Below are 23386 nucleotides of genomic sequence, written 5' to 3' on the forward strand. Positions count from 1 at the left end.
TTAAACACGATTTCTTTCATTATATCTATTTCTTTTTGTGTTCATAATGATATTTCCTTATTAATATAGCAATATAAATAAAAAGTTAAGAAAACAGTATCAGTTCTAGAAACATAATTCAATTTTCCATACATAATTCAATGAAACAGGGTGTAAAATGATGTAAAAAGTTGACCTTCTACTCCCGAAGGTAGGTATCGAATAACTCCAGGATAAAGTGCTTTACATCAAGACAAAGTATATTTAAAAGAATTTCGTAAAATATCATCTAAGCGGGCTCAACCCACACCGCCGCCCACGGAAGCGCATTTAAGGGACCAAAAGGTCAATCGCCATTTCACTGTGAAACTTTTGTGTAAACACATTGAATCATGCTATAAATTGCGAATGATCGATTTCGAAATATTGAATTTTGATACAGTTGCAAACGGAAATATTATGATACGGTCGAGTGTGAGTTTTTACTGGATTTACATATCGATAGTACGCATAAGATTTGGAGTTATAACAAACGTATATTTTCAAGTGTAAGTTGTTATGAAATTTTCAATCATTGTTGTTTTAAATATTTAATTACATTCTTTTACTCATATAATCATGTAGCATTTCTATATTTATTGAGGCATAATACATACTTTCATTGTGTGGTAACTGGATAAAATATTCTCATAAAACCATCGCCTATATAGGTGCCCGAATTTCGCGAATCCCTTATTGGAAGCTCTCTTAAACTAAAGCTACTCTCCGTTTTCTTGGAAATTTCTTTGACTCGGGGTTCATGAAGCAGTTTAGTAAGGAGTATGTTATAACGTATTTTATGCACATCATAATGAAGAAACTTCAAGCAGAAGCAATTTATAAGTAGGTAGGTATTTACTAGTTAATATTCAATAACAGCAGTAGAATTGCCAGTTAGTTAGTTCATCGCTCAATAATTATCACCCTTCAGGTGGTTTTTTAGAGGCAATTATGCATATATATATTTTTAAAAATTTTTGAGGCTGTATGGTTTTTTGTGTCGCTTTTGTGACTGGTGATAATAAAGAAAATGGAAAATGATATACTTTACCTTTAACGTGGTTATTTCACCGATAAAAGTAAATCTTTAAATCCAATTGCATTTCCTTTGACCACAAAGGCGAGACCACGCACTGATAAGTTAGTAAGTTTATAAATTACTCTGATTATTATCACACCTAAAGTCGATCTAAAACGAAAACAACTCGAACCCTTCTCTAGCGTTATTATAAACATCATCATTGAGGAGTGTATTTCAAACGAAACTAGGTTTATTTATTATAATAAGACTCTAGGAAGAGTACGTACGAGTCATCGACCTATTTCACTCGTTTACTCTTACAAACACGTAGAAAATATCTCATCACTATGTACTTAGTTTAGCAGACACTTAGCTTGAGTACGTGCGGATAAACATTCGTATATGCATGTTCGTAAGTTGCGCGTTACTTGTCTAAATAAGTCTGGAAACAGTTTACCGGTTTGTTATCGTTATAAAGCTTTCGGTATTCTTTCGGACTTAAGACGTCATTCGGTTAGAACTCAAATCGTTACATAGTTATTTCATATAAGAACGGTCAACCGAACTGGTGGTTCGCCTGATGGTAAGTGATCACCACCGCGCATGAATATATGCAGAAGTATGGCCTCTGAAAGAATTGACGACGGGCATTAAGGAATGGACTGGAAATTATGATGGAAGTACACAGCGCCGCATTTTCCTCCACTTATAGAACGAAATACAGAAGCATTCGCATGCTACTATGTCAAGTCGATATTAACTCTCCCGGTTTCTACGTAGGAACTTTTAAGCAATATACAAAACATTATTATTAGAGGAAAATATCCATAAGTATTAAGTATTATATAATAATAAGTAAGTATTATACACGTCCGATTTTTAAATTACAATACCTACTCGCACTAAATAACATTACATTTCTTTCGTATAGCTCTCCCATACCTTTTTGGCTTTCCTCCTACGTAGTAAAGAATAAATTTACACAAATCCTATTTTATACGATTAAATCCTGGACCAATAAATTATTTACATAAATATTTTGGGGAGGCTTTAGACGAGAAACGGGATTGTATAATTGTAGCTGTTTTATGAAAAGAAAAATCCTATACGTATTATTTATATTCATCAACGCTTGTTATCTCAATGTTAAAGGCTCAAAATCTTTATCACAATATCGAAATACAATCGACCACAAATTAACGCCACACTCAATTGGAGCACAAATATAAGCACTCAAGTGAGGAAAGGGAAAGTGGTCTCTCGGCATAATAGCAATGCTTTCTTGACATAAATCACGTCGTACGAATATGACTCTTATTGTAACATTACTATGTATACTCGCTTGTACCTCGAATTAGTGTAATTTAAAGACAAGAAAAACTGTCTACAAATTAAACAGAATGTTACACGACAAACACAATAAAGATAAGCACAAATTTCCAATTAAAATAAATGGTAAGATTTATATATTGCCCGGTAGTAATATAAGATTTTCTTTTCGTGGGTGTGCAATTTGAATATTCCGGTAGAGAAGCTTTTAAATTTGTGAACAATCTCTAACGCTAATATCAAACAAATTTTGTTACAAACTTCGCAGCTATTTATAGATTATGCCGTGGCAAAACCCACGTTTTATTATTTTATAATATGTACATAATAGACTCGCAGTTTTCATTGGGAATTGTTTTCATTATTATAAATAAGCCGGTAACAGTACTATTTTCATCAAAACTACAAAGCTCTATTTTGTTACTAACAAAAAAAAAAACCATTCGAGAAATACGTGAGTTTAATACAATTATATGAACACTTAGTAACTATATTAGTGATCAGGCTTGTTCATTTATCATCAAGACGTGGACAGCATATATCACTTGTTATTATAGGAGACGGAAGCATTTCATATCGGTTCTATTCTAATAACATACATAAAACATATGTTCCCAGAGAGGAAATTATATCGGTAACCCTATTGCCTGTTAATTGATAACGGTGGGGATAGTAAATTTCAGAGAATATAGGTATATTACAAACAGATGAAAATATAGTCTTTGTATTAAATACTAATTATTATAAAATAATTGTCATTTGCAATATTTGCAGAAATTGATGTTAAGATATGTGTAAGCTACAACTTCAAAATCCTACTAATATTATAACTGCGAAAATTTGTAAGGATGTGTGTGTGTTTGTTGCTCTTTCACGCAGAAGCTACTGAACCGATTGCAATAAAATTTGGTACGTAGACAGCTGGACAACGAGAATAACATACAGGCAACTTTTTATCCCGATGTTCCAACGGGATACGGACTTACGCGAGTGAAACCGCAGGGCCCAGCTAGTACTTTAATATACCTAGATATTCATCATAATAATGCAGCTATGTGAATTCGAAACATTCGCACGATTTACATCAAAAAGGGACTCGTAAACTAAACATAACACCGTAGTATTGAGTAAAGTGTGAAAGGAAATATTATATAAAAGCGTGCCGTCTGCGCGCCGCAATACAATATTAACAACAAACCTGCGACCCTAATTACAGTGAGAGTCTAATGCACTGCACATTACGTATGCACTTTACACTGCAACCTATACTGTACTAAAACATTCATGTAGTTAGAACACAGTACACATTTGTATACTAAATTGTAAAACATCAGGGTTATTTTTACGCCTCTACTGGGTGTGACATTGAAAAAGAATCCTGGTATTAGTCCTTATCACGGAAATGCCGTTTCTTTAACACCGAAATCACCATAGATAATATAATATTAAAAAACATTTCATTTTAATTGTATACGTTTTTCAGCACCAGTTCCACCAAAGTTCTCAAAAGAGAAATCTACCGGAATTCATATAAAACCCTTACAACAACATGCAGTAAACAAACCTCATACTTTTTATGCGTCCGCGTCACACATGACGTTATGTCACGTAAAAAATATCTTAATCCACTCTGCTCACCAGATGACGCAAATTTCAAGCGTTATGCAAAATACATTTTGCGAAATTTTCGTTCAATTTTATACCGGCTAGCGATATTTGATATTGAAAAAAACAACTGTGAGAATGCCATTTATTTCTTAGCTAACCAATTAACCATATTTCATTGTGCCATCGCGTACACGTTATACATTCCTTTACAAAAAGGTTGCCTGGAAGAGATTGCTTTTGAGCACTAAGGCCGCCTATAGTACATATGTGCCGGCATGGTCTTTTTAGCGTAATTATATATTGAACAAGTGGACTTGTTGTATATACGTGCTTCTAGAAATGTTCGGAAAATCGCTGATTTTACTATCAGTCATGGTCTATGTTATAATTTAAACATTAACTCGGTTAGCATTTACGTGTCTATATATAATAGATTGGTTGTTTATTCCAAATGTGAGATAGGTTCTATTATTGTTATGTTTTGTCTGTTTCTCATATACTCTACCATGATATAGCTGGTAAGCTAAGATGGAGCTAAGATACACTTACACAGAAGATACACAGAAGATAATCGTTCAGTCAATATTGTAAATTCCGGGAAAGTTGCTAGATTATAATTATTCATTCGTACAGAAACATCTCAAGGGGAATATATTTTTTGGAAATCTCTATCTACCTACTTATAATTTCATACAAGATGTGTATTTGGAATAAGAAATAAAGAAAATATTGAACGAATAAGACCAACAATGAGATTATTTAAAAAGGTGGATTAATATAAAATGCTCAATTTTATTAAAAGCATTGATAAGAATATCTTCTCTCTCGCAATCAGCGAGATCAAAAGGTTATATTTGTCAAACGGCCTGCCTTGCAATAATCACATGCGAGTATTTTAAATCCACACTCCCGCAATTTGTTTGTATTGTTATTGGCATTTATGGAGATAGGTACGACATCCGAGAATAAATTTATACATTGCATTAAGCTAAGTTCCTACTTGACTTCAACGATTTAACCAGGCGACTCTCTCTACCTTCTACAGTAGGAATCGTATTAGATTTTGATTTAACACAAACGCCAAAAAATAATGAACAATTGTTATTTATTCATGATGTATTAGTATTATACTGTGACTTGAGAAAACTAGAATCGTTCGTATTCTTGTGATAATTAAAATATAAATTAAAGAGGAAACTGGTATTTCGATAATCTAAAAGTCTAAAAGGCAGTATAAAGAAATAACAATTTAAATCATAAATTACATTCCCTTAAGTTTATCCTTTAATACTTGTTCAAGAAGGAAAAAAGATTGGCAAAATTCGATTTCAATGCCACAAACGATTTCAGCGCGAAGGTGATAATCTGTCATTGATCAAAAACCGCTGACACTAAGTAGAATTCCGAACGCCGAACTTCCTACTCGAAATGATCTTCCGCGTAGGTTGACAAACCTTCAAAACTTATCTAAATGCCTTTTACATTTGCTTGGAATAAAACAATACTCTGTGTATCAGAGTATATTTTTTTTTTAACAAATCCTTGTTGCCTTGTTGTTTAGACTAATTTGTGTTGAATTATTTGTTAGTTACATAATCTATACTAAAAATATTAAGGACAAGACTTCGTTTGTTTGACAGCGATACAGTCACTTAAAAAAAAAAAGATCACCGAAGGATATGGATATGTGAGTGTGAGTGGATGTGAGTGCTGTATGCGCCACGAACATGGCCGGGCGGATCGCTAGTATATCTAGCCTAGTCAATGTCTTAGGTAGTTCAAAGATAGGTAACGAAGTAGGTAGGCTGCTTATTAAATATACACATACCTATTTTGTACGAGGGTACCATGCGAGTAAGATTTTAAGGAAAACACCTACTGCTTAAATGGCTGAAGTAGTATAATCCGACTTACATAATATAACTCTACTCCTTTTAACAACGCTACAAAAGCACTTCATAACCATTGAGTTACCTCCTTCAACCGGTCCAACAGATGTCCTTGTTACCTTAAGAGTTAAGAGGAAAATAGTCCGCTAAGATCCCTATCAAAAATCCACCGCATTGTTCGCGTTTTATAAAAGAATGAAATCTAAACTGTAATTATTTGATAAGATCCCGTTTTCCCTTTTTGGGCAAGGATTAAAAGAAAGACAGGTCTAAATAATTAATTAATTTAATTCAACAGACCTCTCTGCGGTTATGCTTTAATTGTATTGTTCTCATTCATTCTAAATATTATATCAATTTTAAAAATCTATTTCATAATAAAGTCTGAACAAATATTTTTCGTACTATCACAATTTTAATTTAACTTGAATAAACCAGCGCAATAAGTAGATACTGCATACGATAAAATAAGTTACTACATTTATGCGCACAAAAAAAACACTGAATAAATAACACCTACTAATATAATAGTAGTAATTAATTAAAATTCCGGTTTATTAATAAATGCGAGTTAAATAAACATATAAAATAATACCTCTGTCTGGTATTCTTATTTTTCAAAAATATTTTCCCACTAAGAAACTAATTAACCAATAAAAATTACAACTACCAACATAATTGACTGTTAGAGCTCTATAAAACATTGTAATGTTCAGCAAAATAATCATTACATTTATATCGACATCAGATGTATCTATATAAATTATTAACTTTCACCAATAGAGTGTGAAGTTAAAGAAAAATATATCCAAGATAAGGCGTGAGAAATTTTCATTTTATCATGATTCTATGAGATAAATTGACACGTTACATGCTTTGCTCAAAAGTAAGAAAATTCGTGTCAGTATTTATATTATTTATGAGTTTAGACTTGCTTGTTGTTAAAAATACATTTTTAGATTAAAATAGATGTTGAATTTAAGAGTTAGAGATAAGGCGGCTAAGGCGGATAGTTAGAAAGACAGCAGAAGGTGGCAAATGGAATATAATTATTACAATTTCCAATTTCAGAAGACATCCAAACGTATAAGAAAAAACATATCATGCTTAGAAATCAAAACAGAAGAGATTTAATGATACATGTAAACAGACCGCTTTCCTAACAACTTCAAGACTAAAGAAAGTCAGTGAGGTGGAAAGCAATACAACCATGTGGATACAGAAATATGTTTAATTTCGAGAACACATCTTATCATAAACGTTCAAGGAGATTCAGAATCCCACTCAACGCTGCAAAGCCTTCTAAAATTAGTCACTACCAATTCTGACTACACCTAAGTAATATGTGCGAACCAAGTTGCGTCAACAGCCTGAACAAATATACAAGAACGACACCAAGAGACGAAATCATATTATATTAGATATCAACGCTAATTAGAAATACAATTATGGTTCAAACCGATAAAAAAGGAGGCAGGTAGCGTGACGATCACCGAAGGAAAAACGTTCGAGATCACTCCTCGTTTTTTTTTCTTAATCCACACTTTTAACCTTGGATATTCCAGTGTTTGAGCACAATATTTGTTTCTGCACTGTTCACTTCACTTGAAACCACTGATTACGTATTAAAATGTTTTTTTTTTTCGTACGAGAGTAATGACGACGCGTGCGGCCTCTACGCGCGGCCGTGAGCGACTGCTATCGCGTGCGCACACAGCGAAATGTCGCTTGCAGAATGCGACACTCCTGCGCATATAACCAATGTCATTTTCCCAGCAGATTCTATTCAGCGCTAATTCGCTTAAAGATGCGAATCTCCAATGCTTTCTACGACGGTCAATTTCTTACACCAAATCTGCGTCTCGCTTGATTGATGGTGAAAACTGAAACGACATTTCAGACAGCCGATATCTCACTATTTAGTGTAAAGCTAAAAAGTATCTTAAACTGCAATAACACGATTATTACGCGGTATTCGTTTGTTTAAATTCCATTTATCCAATTTAGAACTCTACGTCGATAGTAATACATAAGTGCAACTTGTATTTTTAGTCTGTGTTTTTGATATATTTCCTATTGGTGTGTACAATAAAGTTTTATTCATTCATTCATTCATTCATAAGTACACATATTGTAGGTAATAATCGTATATTACATTTACCTATTACTTACACTAACTTTAGTAACGGTTCATTACAATATTAATTAAATTAAATATACATGACAGTAAATTAACATCTATCGAGATCAATTAAAGTCTCTACCACGATCATTCGTAATCATTAAACAATGAATAATTAATATACTTATAATTATATACATGTGCACTCGAGCATTATCTTTTTCTATTAATAATATTTACCGAAGAATACATGAGTTAGAACTATAAAAGTCAAGAGGTAAATAAATAAATGTACCTATTGCTAACTAAACAATCTTGAGCAATTACGATAAAACATCAACAAACGCAAAGGTCATCAGTCATTTCCAATTACTAGATATTTCAAAACCATGTTTAAATCATAATATATTGTACGAGCGGTCCGCCCCGGCTTCGTCTGTGGTACATATATAGCCTAAAGCCTTCCTCAATAAATGGGCTATGTAAAACTGAAAGAATTTTTCAAAACGGACCAATCGGTACTGAGATTAGCGCGTTCAAGCAAACAAACAAACCATTCAGCTTTAATATATTAGTATAGATGAAATAAAATATAATTTAAATTTTTCATTAACTTCTCATGGAAAAATATTTCGAGTCGTTAAGGAAGTTATTATATGCGTGACAATTATAAATCTTGTAGGTACATTATGCACACTAACACAGTAGCAATATAATAAGAAAGTAAATAAGAAAGTATAAATCTTCCTCTTTTTAGACAAAGCTAGATCTTCCCTATCGCTATTACGAATTGCTCCCCATTAACTTTATCTATTAATTAATGGTCGATAATACTTAATAAATTAAACGGGCCATTTGATAAAGCCTCGCTCTTCTGATGCGTTATACACAGTTAATAAGACATCAACATTTATCATCAATTGTCTTTAAAAATCGATCGATAAGATCATTTTTGAGAAAATAGATAATATTGCAATTATATACCATTACTTTAACGACACGATGATAACACGATACCATTCCAATATTATTAAATGTCTTAATAATATACTCGTTAACACACGCATGGTATATAATCAAAACAATGATATTTTTACTTCTCATTTAAACCCTTTCTTAACACACCTTTAAACTCTATTTTAACCCCATCAAGATTTAATTCAAACTTTGTACACTTATCAGTGATAGGTGACGATACATTAATTTCATGAGTTTATCTTATTATCTTTATAACCATCGACAAGATTAAATAATTTCTCCACGTACCTATCCTACTAATATTATAAATGCGAAAGTTTATGAGGACGGATTTATGTGTACTACTGAACCGATAGCAATGAAATTTGGTACGTAGATAGCTGGACAACTGGAATAACACATAGGCAACTTTTATCCCGATATTCATACGGGATACAGACTTACGTGGATGAAACCGCGGGGCGCAGCTAGTACTCTATTGACGAGTTTTTAAACTATATAATATTAAATTAGCTGTTAGTAAACCGACAGATTTATCGAATAACCCAACGGGAAATTCCACATCCGCGAGCACCATATGCTTATCCTGCAGTTATTAATCCTTAAAACCTTATAAGTTTCGATAACCCATCTGTTGCTGGCCATACATGCTCTGCGTCATGCTTTACAAACACAAAAACACCTGCCGCTTCACAACAATAGCCGAAGGTTAATCTGAAGGTCAATGGCACTATACTATGTCTTTCCACCTACTGTATTAATGACTGCAAATATAAATTATATATGACAAGTTAAAGATAAGACGAAACGATAATCGAAAATATACCAGAGAAGTTATTCTATAATTAAAAATTCACTTCGATTCAATTACATACATTCATTAGTGAAATTATAAATCGACTTATGAGTATGAACTCAGAACCTTTATTTTCTATACGCATCAATGAAAATTTAATCAATGGCTTTAGAGACTACGCAACATTCGCTCTTAAATTAATAATCTCAATTAAGCTAATTAATTTAACATTAAATTATGATGTATCTTTAAGGAAGATTCTAATTGCCTAATAAATAAATCATTCAAATTACTTTGCTGTATCTCTGTTTTAGTATGGAGTAGGCGTAAAAGTGAACTACTTAATTTTTTTTTATTTTTTTTTATTATGAGAACAGAAAAAAAATAAACAAGTTAAATGTTGTGTCTTAACTAAGGAAAAACCACAAAGGTTTAAAGTAATGTGCGTATACAAGTAAATTTACAATAGTACAATTCCGGTTATTACTGTCTAATTAAGTAGATAAGTAGTTAAAACATACCAAAACAATACATTCAAATTTTTATCCATATCCATATACAATTACTATAGCTTGTTTAAGTTTACGTTTTAAATTAATTTTAGTAATATTTTTTCTTAAATTAATGTCCAACCCATTTAAAATATCCGGCAGCATGTACGTAATGTAATGTAATGTAATTCTAATATCGTCATAGTAACATTTTAATAGAGACAGTTTCAGTTTTACTTCGTACCTTCTAAGCGTCATTGCAACTTCTCACAGCTAATACAAACAATATTTTAGCCAGAACATTGTTTCATACAATATGTATGTTATTGTGCGAAAAATCGTAAATCATATTTGCTAATGATTGCATCGCCATTTTATAGAATGATTGCCGCCGAAATTATCCTTGCGTCACAAAGCAAGACAGACTTCCCGGTTTTAGTGAAGCACAACAACAATTAAATAAACGTTATGCAACATTAGCTATCGAGACAAAGATCGATGTTATACAATTAGAATTCGAGCAAAAACTTCAATGTAACGGTAAGAAAAAGTGAAATACAATCAATTGATGAATATTACGAAGCTGTGGACAGATAGGCAAGTGAACGTGAGCCACAAGGTCGCGCCGACCGGTCCACTCGCCAAATACAGCCTCTAGGTATCTCTCAGATAGAATTGGTCAACGATATGCGTGGAATTGAATTATAAGCGTGGGGAAACACGGAGCCTTCAACTTGCCCAACCTTCTGATGGCGTCAAATATCAAAATTGCTCGACGCAGATCCTGTAGAGGTTTTCTCTAATGAGGAGTTTCAATTATTTATATTCTTACCACTACTGATTACAAGAGCTGTATCACTACTTGCTGATAATGTTCCTGATAGCTTATTTTACATATTATGTCACATTTTTTCATATAGTATTTGCAATTTAAGCTAGAAGATTATCTATACACAACTAACATCACATCCAGAAGCTGTGAAACTGGCCCTATCTCTCGCATATAAGTGCGAAATTCGCATGACAAAACCGAACTGGTGTAAATCATTTTTTTATCGGAATTAGCTATAATTTTACTACCCGCAAGTCCCTACACATCTCAGAAAGTACGAGGATGTTCCCATGAGCGTGAACATCAATAATGGTTAAATCATTATTCATCAAAATCAATTTCATAAATTACGTTCGAACAAGCGGCATTGAATTTGGGTCTTCATTACATTAACATAATAATTTCCACAATGAATTTAAAGTGTAACGAATCTATTTAGTCACTATTGGATTGAACGAAATTCAATAACGATGCAATTTAAAAAAAAAAGACTAATAAGAAAAATCATATATCTATTGTACAATTAAAAACAACTCAACTCAAGAAAAATCAAATATAATAGATATTTACTACATAGGTATGTAGTATACAGTGTTCATGAACGCAACTCAAACAACTAGAAAGTAATTTACATTTTAGTGCATACACCCGAGGTATTTATCCTAGATATTACTATGTAGACGTTGGAAGCTGCATATTTACCCAGCTAACTGCGTGGTTCAAGCGAAACCGTATTTGCTTAGTAATTGGATAGACACACTAATCAACCGAAATATGATTACAGCACTTTCCGCGGTAAAACACCTATAGCTAACATTTGTACAGACAGACAACACGAGGTTTATATATATGAAGTGGTTAGGTACTGAAGATAATTTAGTTTGTCATATAAATAATTATACTTACAATATGTAGGAAGTCTAGGCGGATCTTTATATTTCACAACAAAGGATGAATTGAGCTGGATGAAATTGCTATATAAGGTCAAGAAGAGTATATGTGCTAACTCCGCTCACGCTTTTCTCATCAAAGCATTATCCAAAATAAGTAATTTAGTTCCCTGTTATCGAAATATCCTTATTTTTCAAAATGTATTAAGCTATTATGATCTTTGTAATACAGACAAGATTCTTAAGATTCATAAAATGTTTAGTTTGAGTTTTTGATTTTAACAAACATAAATACCTACGCAGTCAGAATGATATTATCAAATGGGAATATATTATAAGGTGCAAGTGAAGATAAATTGAACTTGTAGTTCAATGTAGGTTAGTAGGCACCTGATAAGACGGCCTGCGCTGGCGCCAGCGAATCGGTCAACCTGGCGTTGACCGATTCGCTCTATTAACTATTATTATTATAATAATAACCGTCATAACATTAAATTAATTACGATGCAATACTAAACATTGCATCAAGACTAGTAGGCACAAAACAATTGTTATATTATTACATTATTTGTACCCCATTTGTGCACACCAGTCTCTCTCGAACAATCTCGTGAGCTATTTGCGAAACGTCACATTCTGCAAGCGATCTCCATACAAATGCAACTTGAGACGCGTAACAACAACAGTTACATATCAACGGTCTTGTAACTGCAGGTAACTGCTAACCGGGTGACCATTACGCGCCATATTTCACAACTTTCGATGCCTACCGTCCCCCTCGCACGTACGCGTTCGAAAAGAGAGGTCGGATTGAAAGCTCGGTGGACGTGATCGGACTGATTTATGCAGAGTGTTGCATAAAATTGGTGCAATACATTGTTTAAATAAACAGCAGATATTCGCCGATATTATTGATCGTTTCGCAAGTTTTAGTTTAATACAACTGGACGCATATAAACATCAACACCTAAATGTGGGAGTCGAGTACACATCGGCAAGATTTGGGTCAGCTCAAAACACACGACAACAGAAGATCGACGTGGAATAGTATCTTTTACTCTTCCAAGACCCTTAAAAGCTGGCTAAGATTACAAAGATGATATAAGAAAACATTCATACGTTACTACGTATGAATGTTTTCTGATATCATCTTCAAATCAAATATTACTTACTATATTTGGTTTGGATTTTGCCAATTTAAGACCAGGCGTAGAAAATCCGCAAAAGCTCTCAGTACCTTCTATTTGCCACAACTAAAAATATAATAAGTGTTCTTTTAGCTATAAAGCAATAAAACAACATCGGGAAACTCAATACAAATTATAATTTGAACGAACCTACCTAGTCAATATCTACCACTATCGGTTGGCCCATACGAATTAAACAGGGACTGCAGTTACGTAAACTATAAAATTGCAGCTAATTATACACAACTCAATCTCTGTCACTATGACTGAATGTAGTTTACTGCTATTTCTTGATTTACATAATTAAATATTGCGTTCATAACCAATTTAAACTGTTAAGTAACACACACGTAGTTAAATTTCTTTGCAAGTTAAAACAGTCGTTCGCTCAACAGGCATTTTTAATTGAAATGATAATGTAAATATAACATAACAATAAATTCTTTGCTTATATAATGAATGATTACTTATAATTGTGCATTATATATTAGAGAAGCTTTGTGGCATATTGTCGGCATGATTTCCTAGCATCCGCCACAATGGAGCGAGCGTCTGGAGTTAGTCAATAGGCTTTACAGTAGATATTGGTATAGGCTACTTTCTACTACAGTGAAACATATCTGTATAAATACGCAGGCGAAGCCGGGGCGGAAGGCTAGCAGGATATAAGTGATACACTTGAAAATATATTTTATGACCGAAACTTTCATTTCGAAAAATTCATTGAACTACATTAAATGACATAAATACCAAATAAAAAGTGGATCATAAAATATTTTGCGAAACCAATAACCCGTTGTGCGCCATAGTGGAATACTTTAAAAGGAGTGATTTTTGTTGATATTGCAATATGTTGTCTCCCAATTAGGGTGCATATATTATAATTAAGCAATTAAATGAAATCTTACCTCGGCGGCAGTGTCTTTCCTATATCACAATAATACAATCTCCTGCTATACATTTCTTTGCATTATATTCACAACTATTAAATGCTTCACAATTCCACGGCGTCCATAAAAGTATACAATTTATTCCTAGAGGATATACGGAATTACACAAAGTTCTCTGAATTGTTCATATTAGCATCACATATCACGCTTTTCCTATAAAAACTAAATAACACCCAAGAGGAGTGGAAAATAGCCGATGTCCTCATCGAATACTTCACTATCAAAATTGTCTTATATTCAGAGCACGTACTGAGTTTTTTGGCTTACCCCAGAACCGAGATACGTAACACTTCACTTATTTGATATGAAGTAAGGAATTGTCCGTTTTGAAGCTAACGAGGCTGTATTGTAGATTTTGTTCAGAACATCAAATTCTTTTCAAACTAGCTACTCCAAACAATATTTTAAATACAATTAACCGTGACGTGTTTCAATATTTGTATTGTTATAAAACAAACTTTGGTTTCTACGTAAGTTGATATGAAATAATATTTTAATAGGTTTATAGCAGTTTTAAAGAGTTACTGCACAGTCAAAACTAAAACACACGATTATCTTTGAAAATGAGAATAAATAGGGGCGTCAAGTATTGTCATATTATACATCAGATGGGCGTTGCCTATTATATTTCATTGTTATAAATCCTATGACAGTACGTTTGTCACGCAAAATCTTGGGAATGACTGCAATATTTTATCAATCAATCCTAGGAAAACTTATGACATAGGTAAACAGAAATGCTAGCAATCTGGTTCTAGGTACCATTAGGGGAACGCGTACGGAATGCCTCTGCACTACTTATCCTGGAAATATATATAAGTATAATTAAATGAATAGACACAGTTGCTTATAACAATAGTATCAAAAAAGACAGCGGATTGAATAAACATAATCGTGTTCCAAATGTAGCACTCGTATACTGAAAACAAGAATTCACACTCTTTATGCCCTTTGTATATTTTCTAAAATATACAAAGGGCGTTTTCGAGTGTCTATTAGTCGGTATGTTTAGATACATACCGACTAATAGACACTCGAAAATATATGAAACGTTGCATACTTTCATATTCTCATTAGAACCTTCACCCCCGCCGACTACAATAAACGGTTATGAAAACCTCATGAAAAATGTTATTAAATAATTGCCCTATTTCTTCCTAATAATAAAATGCCTTCTTTGCACCGATGTGTTACAAACTATTAATATATAGTACTATCTATTCTATGCTATTAGTGAGCATAACTGGTTTTACGGCGAATGAATTTAATCGGCGCACGTGTCCACGTGTCTGTGTCCACTGTGCGTGAAATCCTGGAAATATATCACTTCTCAATTCATATTTAACTTTCAAATTAATGCATTTTTTCATAGCTGATAAGCGGACGTCCCTATATCATCTGGTAGAGCGCGAAATAAAGGTTGAGTGTATTAATTGTTAATATAAGTCCATAGCTTAAGACGAGGATAATGTTAAAGATAGTAAGGTACCTTCGTAACTCTGGATAACTGAAATACTAGATAACGAGCGGCAGAATCATATTTTTTGTTGAAAGGAAATTTAGAGCACTAACTTTTGATCAAAATCTACTTTATATAACAAGGTTGACGATCTTAACTTAAGAGGGCATTGAAAATCCCGAAGCAACAAAGTCCAGATTCAAACAATGATAATAAATTCAAGATATTTTTCCTTTGTCGGCGCCAGTAACAAAGTTTTAACTCACAATAATTATATTCATTTACAAGTTTTAAAGGCGGAGAATATCTTTAGAGTTGAAATCCAGAAAACATTTTTCCGGTCATGTTTTTTTGAATAAGAAAATATATTTTGCAATTTCTTTTAGATAATTAAACAACAGTAAATCTACTTAGGTCAAAACAAAATAGTTCCATTAAAAACGTTTCTCTATCAGGAGACGAGTAATTTAATATTGCATCTTGTTCAGACCAATACGATATTATTGGTTATGGTAACCTATATCGCTGATGGTGGGCTTGTTTGCAGGCGGCCGTAGCCGGGGTAGTGGATGATTTCATAAGAGTTCCCACGACCTTGGCGAATAGCGCGGGAAGACAGGACACAGTGGAGTTTAGTCGGTAGGTCCATTGCCTCTCTAGGCAATGGGAGTCCGACATAACCCACGGCGTTTCCCCGGGCTGTGGGTATGCATGAGCATTCTCCACTTTAAAAAAAAAAAAAAAACCTATATCGCTCACTGCAGTTCTTTTCTTCGTGTGAAAACATTACAAACAAACCTCCAAAACAAAAATGTTTCCTCTTTATAACATTAGTTGTGAATGGTTGTTGTATACTTAGAACGTTCGATAATTCTCGTGTCACAATATCAGTTACCATACTGCTCCAAGACGGTTGTACCGATTCTCATTAAATTTTATTTGCATATCGGGTAGGCGTAAGAATCGGCCAACGTCTATTTTTTTCATACCCCTTAATGATAAGAGTAAGGAAGACAACGCTTGCCGGGTTAGCAAATAATATCATATTAACACTATTAAGCGTTATTATCCTAGCAATGTAAAATCGTCTGTGTACAACACTCTTAGCTATTCATACAAAGTTGGTTAATATACTTGAATATACATTATACTTGTATAATAGTAAATCTATTTCACCGAATCCATCGTTCTACATTATAATGAGGCAAGTGAAGATATACATAACACAGATATCCAAACACGGAAGTTATAGGTGCTGAAAGATTTGATAAATAAATCTATTTTTATGAACTGGGTGAGAGCTGTATGAGTGTAAATAATGTTTACTTTTATAGTTGTTTATGTTTTTAGAAAGTACACTTCGGTTGTGTTACAATCTTAATCTGATGCATCATGGAGAATTAGAAACTTACGTAAGCCTATATTCGTAATACTGAATAACAAGAGAAAAATGCGTCAAGTGCGAGTCGGAATCGCTACATTGAGGTTTACAAATAAGATACAGAGTATATACATCATCTTTGAAAATTTCAAGTGTCTAGCTATAACGGTTCCTGAGATACATACATCCTGGTGACTGAGGGACTGATAAAAAGAGAAAAAGACACACAGAAAGTCTGACTGACGGTCGACGAAGAGAAAAAATATTGTCCCGGTCTATCGTTAAACTACGGAGCCCTGAAAATCTCCAAATCAACTCAAATATTATGCAGGTCCTACATTAAGATTCGAAATAAGTGTAGCTACTCGTTATTACACTTATCTTCCATCGCCGAAACACGGATCATTACCCACAATAATGTATGTGTGTATATTTAAATAAGCAGAAGCAACAAAACGCCACTTATCCAACGAGTAAGCCATAAAGAGATACTTATGAAAATACCACCATTCATCTCGTTACACGAACGTTCAATGTTTTCATTTATAAATAAGAAAAATCCCAGCCATATAAAACCTTCGCGAACATGCGATTGCTACATTAAAAGACTAAAATGAAGTGAAATTCAACTTAAAAACACAAAATAACATTCAATGCAGGAATAATTTTTAAATTTTAGTTTTTATGTGAGTTATTATAGTTTAGAAATAGGAAATGCTATATTTTTAACTATCTGTAGACTTCTAATAACATATAATGCTCTTAAGTACACACACTAATCTCGTAACGTAGCAAATTCAATCATAACGCTGATATATTAAAAGCTAAATCACTATCCAATTTATCTTAAGAATGTCATCCGTCCTACGTAATACCTATATAATAAAATAATGTTTCATAAATTGAAAGGGTTCTTGATAAATTACATCATATCTAGGTATTAAAACCGCACATTAAACGTAAAACTGATTTTAACGACCCAATTCTATAAGGATTTGTGTATGTTTATCAGTCATAACCCACACAATATAACATCGTTCTGTGATCTTCACATCAAAGACATTATGACCGAAATAGTTCGTTACAGATACCAAAATGTAGGTACATAGTAAATATAGTATAGAGTATATTATAATTTTGCTCGTACAATCTTGATAATTTTAGAAGTTACAACAAAACAAGGTTTTAACACATTAAGATAACTTCGCTTAGAAAGCTCTCAGCGAAAACATATACCCTCGTAATTACCAGTTTTGCGAACTCCATTTATCATTTAGGAACACATAGAATCGAAGCATTAAACAATCTTAAACTGTACACAGTTACACGCACACACAGACACAACTGCGCATACAACCACGCACCGTGTCCCATCTTTTTGAATTATTAAATGCGAATGAAATTCAAGATAACCACAAACTTCTTGTGTAAACTATGACGACCTCAAAAGGAAAATTCTCTGAATTGCAGAATTTAGGCCGGGCCGAGTTTACTTAGCGTGGGCCACTTCAATGTTGTGAAGTAATTGAGTTCATCTTAAATATTAAAAGACAATATGTCGCTAGGTGTACTCATGGTATTTGACTTTCATTTATAAAATTTGCTGTGTAAATTAGTTAAGAAATTATTTAACTTTATAAGTGAAAATTTTGTAGCATTAGATGTAATTACTTATATCGCCACTCCATCTATAATTCATATTATAGATGGAGTGGCCATACACCTTAGAACTCTATGTTTGATGTATTGTAGTAAATCTTAAAACTGTATTAAGTCATTTTTAATACCAACTTCGTATTATAACTAACAAATATAAATGAAGTTTTATGTTAATGTGTTACAATTGATCGGTACATCAAATTATTTCAAAGATTTCAAAAGCTGTAGTACAAACGCCTCCTATTCAATGGACCCTAATGCAACATTAACACGACGATTGCATAAAAAAGAGATAATTACCGAAATCTTATCTCATGGTAACCGCGTGCGCAGCATGTCACGGCCATTACAATTTTGCCCAATTCATCTTTAGATATTTTCGCAATATACCGGTTATTTCTAAATTACATTAACAGATTACATCTTAATGTTAATGTTAGATGTTAACGCTTTAATATTGGACAAGAATGCGGCTCATTTGATGTTGTGTAATGCTCCGGATGCTAAAATTTTACTTTACGCGTTCTGTGAAATATTTCTTAAGTTTACATAATATTTATATGAGACTTTGTATGGCTTTTAGATAGTAGTTAGTTATAGGTAATAAGCACAAACACACAGTCAATTATTGAAAATAAAAAAGTGACGGTGGTAAAAGTTTCTAAAAAATAACAAACGATTTTTTGCGTTCGTTTTCATTTCAAGCCTTTAACGACAAACTAGAAATGCTCTCACATATTTCCTGTACATGTAAAAGAGTGAGCTTATGTGCAGCACTTATTAATATTTAATTATTGAATAAAATACATACATTTACAAATATACATGTAACTATTGATTTGTTTACAATTTTTTTTATATATTACAGATCAGGTTTAGACTCTACGTTTAAAATGTCAATACTATTTCCATTGGTCACGACATTGGTTAATTATTTATTGTTGCGTTTGTTATTGTCAAAAGAAGGATCTAATAAAAGAAAACTTTAAGTACATAATTAGCACCATTTAGCTTCACGTGATTGACAGTTCGTGCTAAAACACGACAACATCTGTTAGGTCAACTATGTTTAAAATTTCTCTTTAATAGGCGGGTCCACACTTAGCGGCAAATGTCTTGCAAAACTGCTCGGTCTATGTGGACGTGGCTATACCGAAGAAAGAGCGTATACGGCCACGGGCGATCGAACGAGCGGCCAAGCCACTGGGCTTATTGTTTTGATTAATGGAAGAGGCTGAGTCTCACTTCTACGTCATCTTCAGCATAGCTTTATCTCTACCAAACACATTTACTATAATACATGTACATACATGTGTTATCATCGCGCCATCAAACATTTAACATAAAACTTTAAACAACCGAGCCAATCCAAAGTTGTCACTGGTACCCAAAACGCCACTTAACAATCAGACGTATTAAGCATCTCATCCCGAAGACACTTAGCCGGCTTCTGTTTGTAAACATGGCTTGATCGTGTGAAACCGAAAGTGGTTCCATGACCCCGTTACAAGGTCAAGATGACGTCACGAGCCATGTTCGGCGCCGGTTGCGAGGTGGCACACGTAAATACGTACGAGTGTTTATGACAGTATGTAGTATAATATATGCTATCACCAGGTCTTGCGTCAGCTAGTTTGTGAAATCTTGTGCCAAGAAAGCATAACAAAAAGAGGGTTCACTTTATACATAAACCCCTAATACAGAGTAGTGTTTATTCGACTTAGAGTTCTATATAAGACACAGTAAGAACTATAATGGCAGTTCGCAACTAGCTAACTGATAAATGGAGTAACGTTGATTAATTTTATTAGTTCTACTACGATTTGGCCTTCCCAGATTGGGTTTATTTCCTTTTCGTACCAGATTACAGTAATCAACCAATTACACCTTATGGCCGTTTTTCTTTTTCTTTCTTTTTCGAGAATAAACCAAAAAAAATCAAAGAATACCTTAAGACTGATCGTTCTGTTTATTTTTATACGAAGCGATCCAACATTAAATGTGGATTAATTTTAGTTTGACAAAATATAAGAAGATTCTAGAGTGGATAAATATTTTACTAATTTCGCAAATTTCTTGAAACTGGTTCGTCCCTTGAGTAATATTCACAAGAAAATTATTCACAACTGACGTAATTAGACTTTTAATACTTTTCAAGTTAGCATGAAAATAACTATGAAGTATATAAATTTAAGAAATAGGTATAACTTATAAGACTAGTTTTGGCAACAAGGCTATTCCATGGAGATATCCTCACTGAAAACGTTGATAAATCTTGTTATTATTAGCTACGAATAACAATAAATATTCACAACTCATCTACATACAATATAAGTACCTACATTAAGCTTATATTTACTAATTGCCAATATATACATGCTGTAAATTACATCCAAAATGATACATTTTTGTATAAATCTCAAACACACTTTTAAATCAATCAATTCGATTCGCATGACCCCATAACAAGGTCAATGTGTTGAATCACAGCTGGTGCAAGCGTGGTTGCGTCACCAATCACCATCATCCATGAGGAAGGAATTCGATCAATTTCGGACAATAAATTAGCAGTTGCTACCAGTTTAGTTCTCAAGGTTTGCCAGTGTACACATTTCAAAATATCATAAAGATCTATTTTCCCATTAGTTTGTCTCGTTTTAAATCACAAGCTAACTACAATTCTATTACGTACTATATTAAAATAAATTACCAACAATTATAGACAGAGGACATTACAAAGCATGAAACCATCCACAAATATAAGCTCTATTATCAATAAATATGACGTAAACGATAGATACAAGTGCTTATATTTATTTATTTTATTCCACGTTAGAAGGTAAAATTGCAAAGGTTATTTTCAAGTCAATTTTCCATTGCGCGCTTCACTACTTGTACTTTTAAGCTTAAATAAGCTCCGAGCAGCTTAAAGTTCCTCATCCATTGGCAATATTTCCTATGAACTAATACGCCTGAATCCCGGAAAAATTGTGTTCGGTATTTCTATTTTTAAAACGATAAAATAGTTTTCCTCATAGTCGAATTATGAACATTATATAAGAAAGTACTTTATACCATTCATTTCATTCTTCCAGCACACACTTTACAGTCTATCAATATTCGCTCTTTTTTCCTTTATTTCTAGACAGGTCGATTATAATAACATTTTGGCGCTTTTACTATGCAAATCGGGCGTGATGCGCCCGCGACGCAGCAAAACATAACATTATAATTTTAGAAAGTAATGTTCATTGTGTGTAATTTATACACATGTTGTGGCCATGTCGCGTCGGTCACGTTACGTAAACGTTTAATTGACGTATTATTTGAGACTTTCTCGAATAAACGTTATAATCTTAAGGTTGGAGCTGTTAAAACCACAAACACGTAATAATAAATAAACTTTATTGTACACACATAAAATAAAATTAATACATACAAACAATATACTAACATGCACTTATCTTCGTACGCAAGAAATAAAAATAGAAAAGATCAGGTAATAATGATCAAGGTTGTACCATCGAAGGATTGAATTAATAAGAACGCGTCTCATGTTTTGATTTACTTAAACAATACTAGTAAACTGATTTAGTAAAAATAGCAGCGTTAATAATTTAGGCTACAACAAAACCAAGCGTGCTTAGCCGCTTGGTATAAATTAATAAACGAATTTATCTTTATACATGTAGGAAACAAAATGTGTTTGTTAATATGCAAATCATATTAATCAAAAAAATTGGATATACGTAGTTTTTATTTTTGAACATTCAAAACTGCATCAACTCCCGAGTGTTGGCCGGAACAATGTAACCTTTATTGCAATTGCATATTTTTCAATTATGAAAATGCACAGATTTTTCCCTGTTCAATTAAATTGGAAAGCAAAAAATGGATATGCTTTGATATTTTTAGAGCGCAGCGCTTTATATAATTTAATTACTTCCGTTCTCAGTTTTAGAGTGCTTTATATTGATTTGATTAAAACAGAGAAACTATCATTCACTATTACCGCAGAAGCAAATCTTCCATCTCATGAATAATACCAGTAAGCGATATTGCTCTAGCGCTACGTTAATTAAACACCTTGTTTATTCCCTAAGGATTATGTTTGTGAAACGCACGCCCAACCAAGGTAACAACCCAAAAAAGGTACGAACGATTTTACACTTTAAGAAGATTCACACCTACTTAAGACTTATGAGACCCTGGTAGATATGCCAATATCAATGAAGAATAAATATCATTATAATAAATAATAATTTCTTCTGCTGAGACATTTTGATGTGCAAGCAAACAAACATCTTTTTTTACATGTTGCCCTAATACATAACTTGAATATAAATCAATAATAACTTAATAAAAAATAATACTTGATCGTAACCCGAATAATGTTTATATCTCTCTTTAATGGTTTCCATTTATCATCATCAACCCATATGTTACCATTGCAGGGGCAAAGGTCACCTATGGTACAGGTATGCACCACGCTGGCACAAGTTGGGGGTTGTGGGTTGGCAGATGACATATGTTGTCAAACTAAATCTTAGATGTGCCCGTTTCCTCATGTTGTTTTCCTTCACCGTTTCGTGCAGTGGTCATATGAATAATGTGCAAAGAAATTGGAAAATCAATTTGTTTGTTGTACGCTTGTCTGGTCCCGAAATCTCGAGTCGAATTGTGATCCATTGCATAGGTAAGGTTTTAATTACACATATAACAAAACTAGCGGTCCGCCCCGGCTTCGCTCGTGGTACATATATAGCCTACAGCCTT

The 23386-nt window shown here is 33.2% G+C and overlaps 1 protein-coding gene across 3 annotated transcripts in view; it reads right to left on the reverse strand.

The window, feature by feature from the left end:
* The window catches only part of LOC119837655 (IQ motif and SEC7 domain-containing protein 1), a 131301-nt gene that overhangs the window by 28641 nt on the left and 79274 nt on the right, over nucleotides 1–23386 (reverse strand). The window contains exon 1 of one of the 3 annotated variants that reach the window (XM_038363374.1): nucleotides 7325–7562. The exons of the other annotated variants lie outside the window; for them this stretch is intronic. The gene's annotated coding sequence lies outside the window, so the exon portion shown is untranslated. Of the gene's footprint in view, nucleotides 1–7324; nucleotides 7563–23386 lie in introns of those variants that run through there. 3 annotated transcript variants of the gene reach the window in all.

The sequence above is a fragment of the Zerene cesonia genome, chromosome 28 (genome assembly GCF_012273895.1).
Source record: "Zerene cesonia ecotype Mississippi chromosome 28, Zerene_cesonia_1.1, whole genome shotgun sequence".
NCBI lineage: Eukaryota > Metazoa > Arthropoda > Insecta > Lepidoptera > Pieridae > Zerene > Zerene cesonia.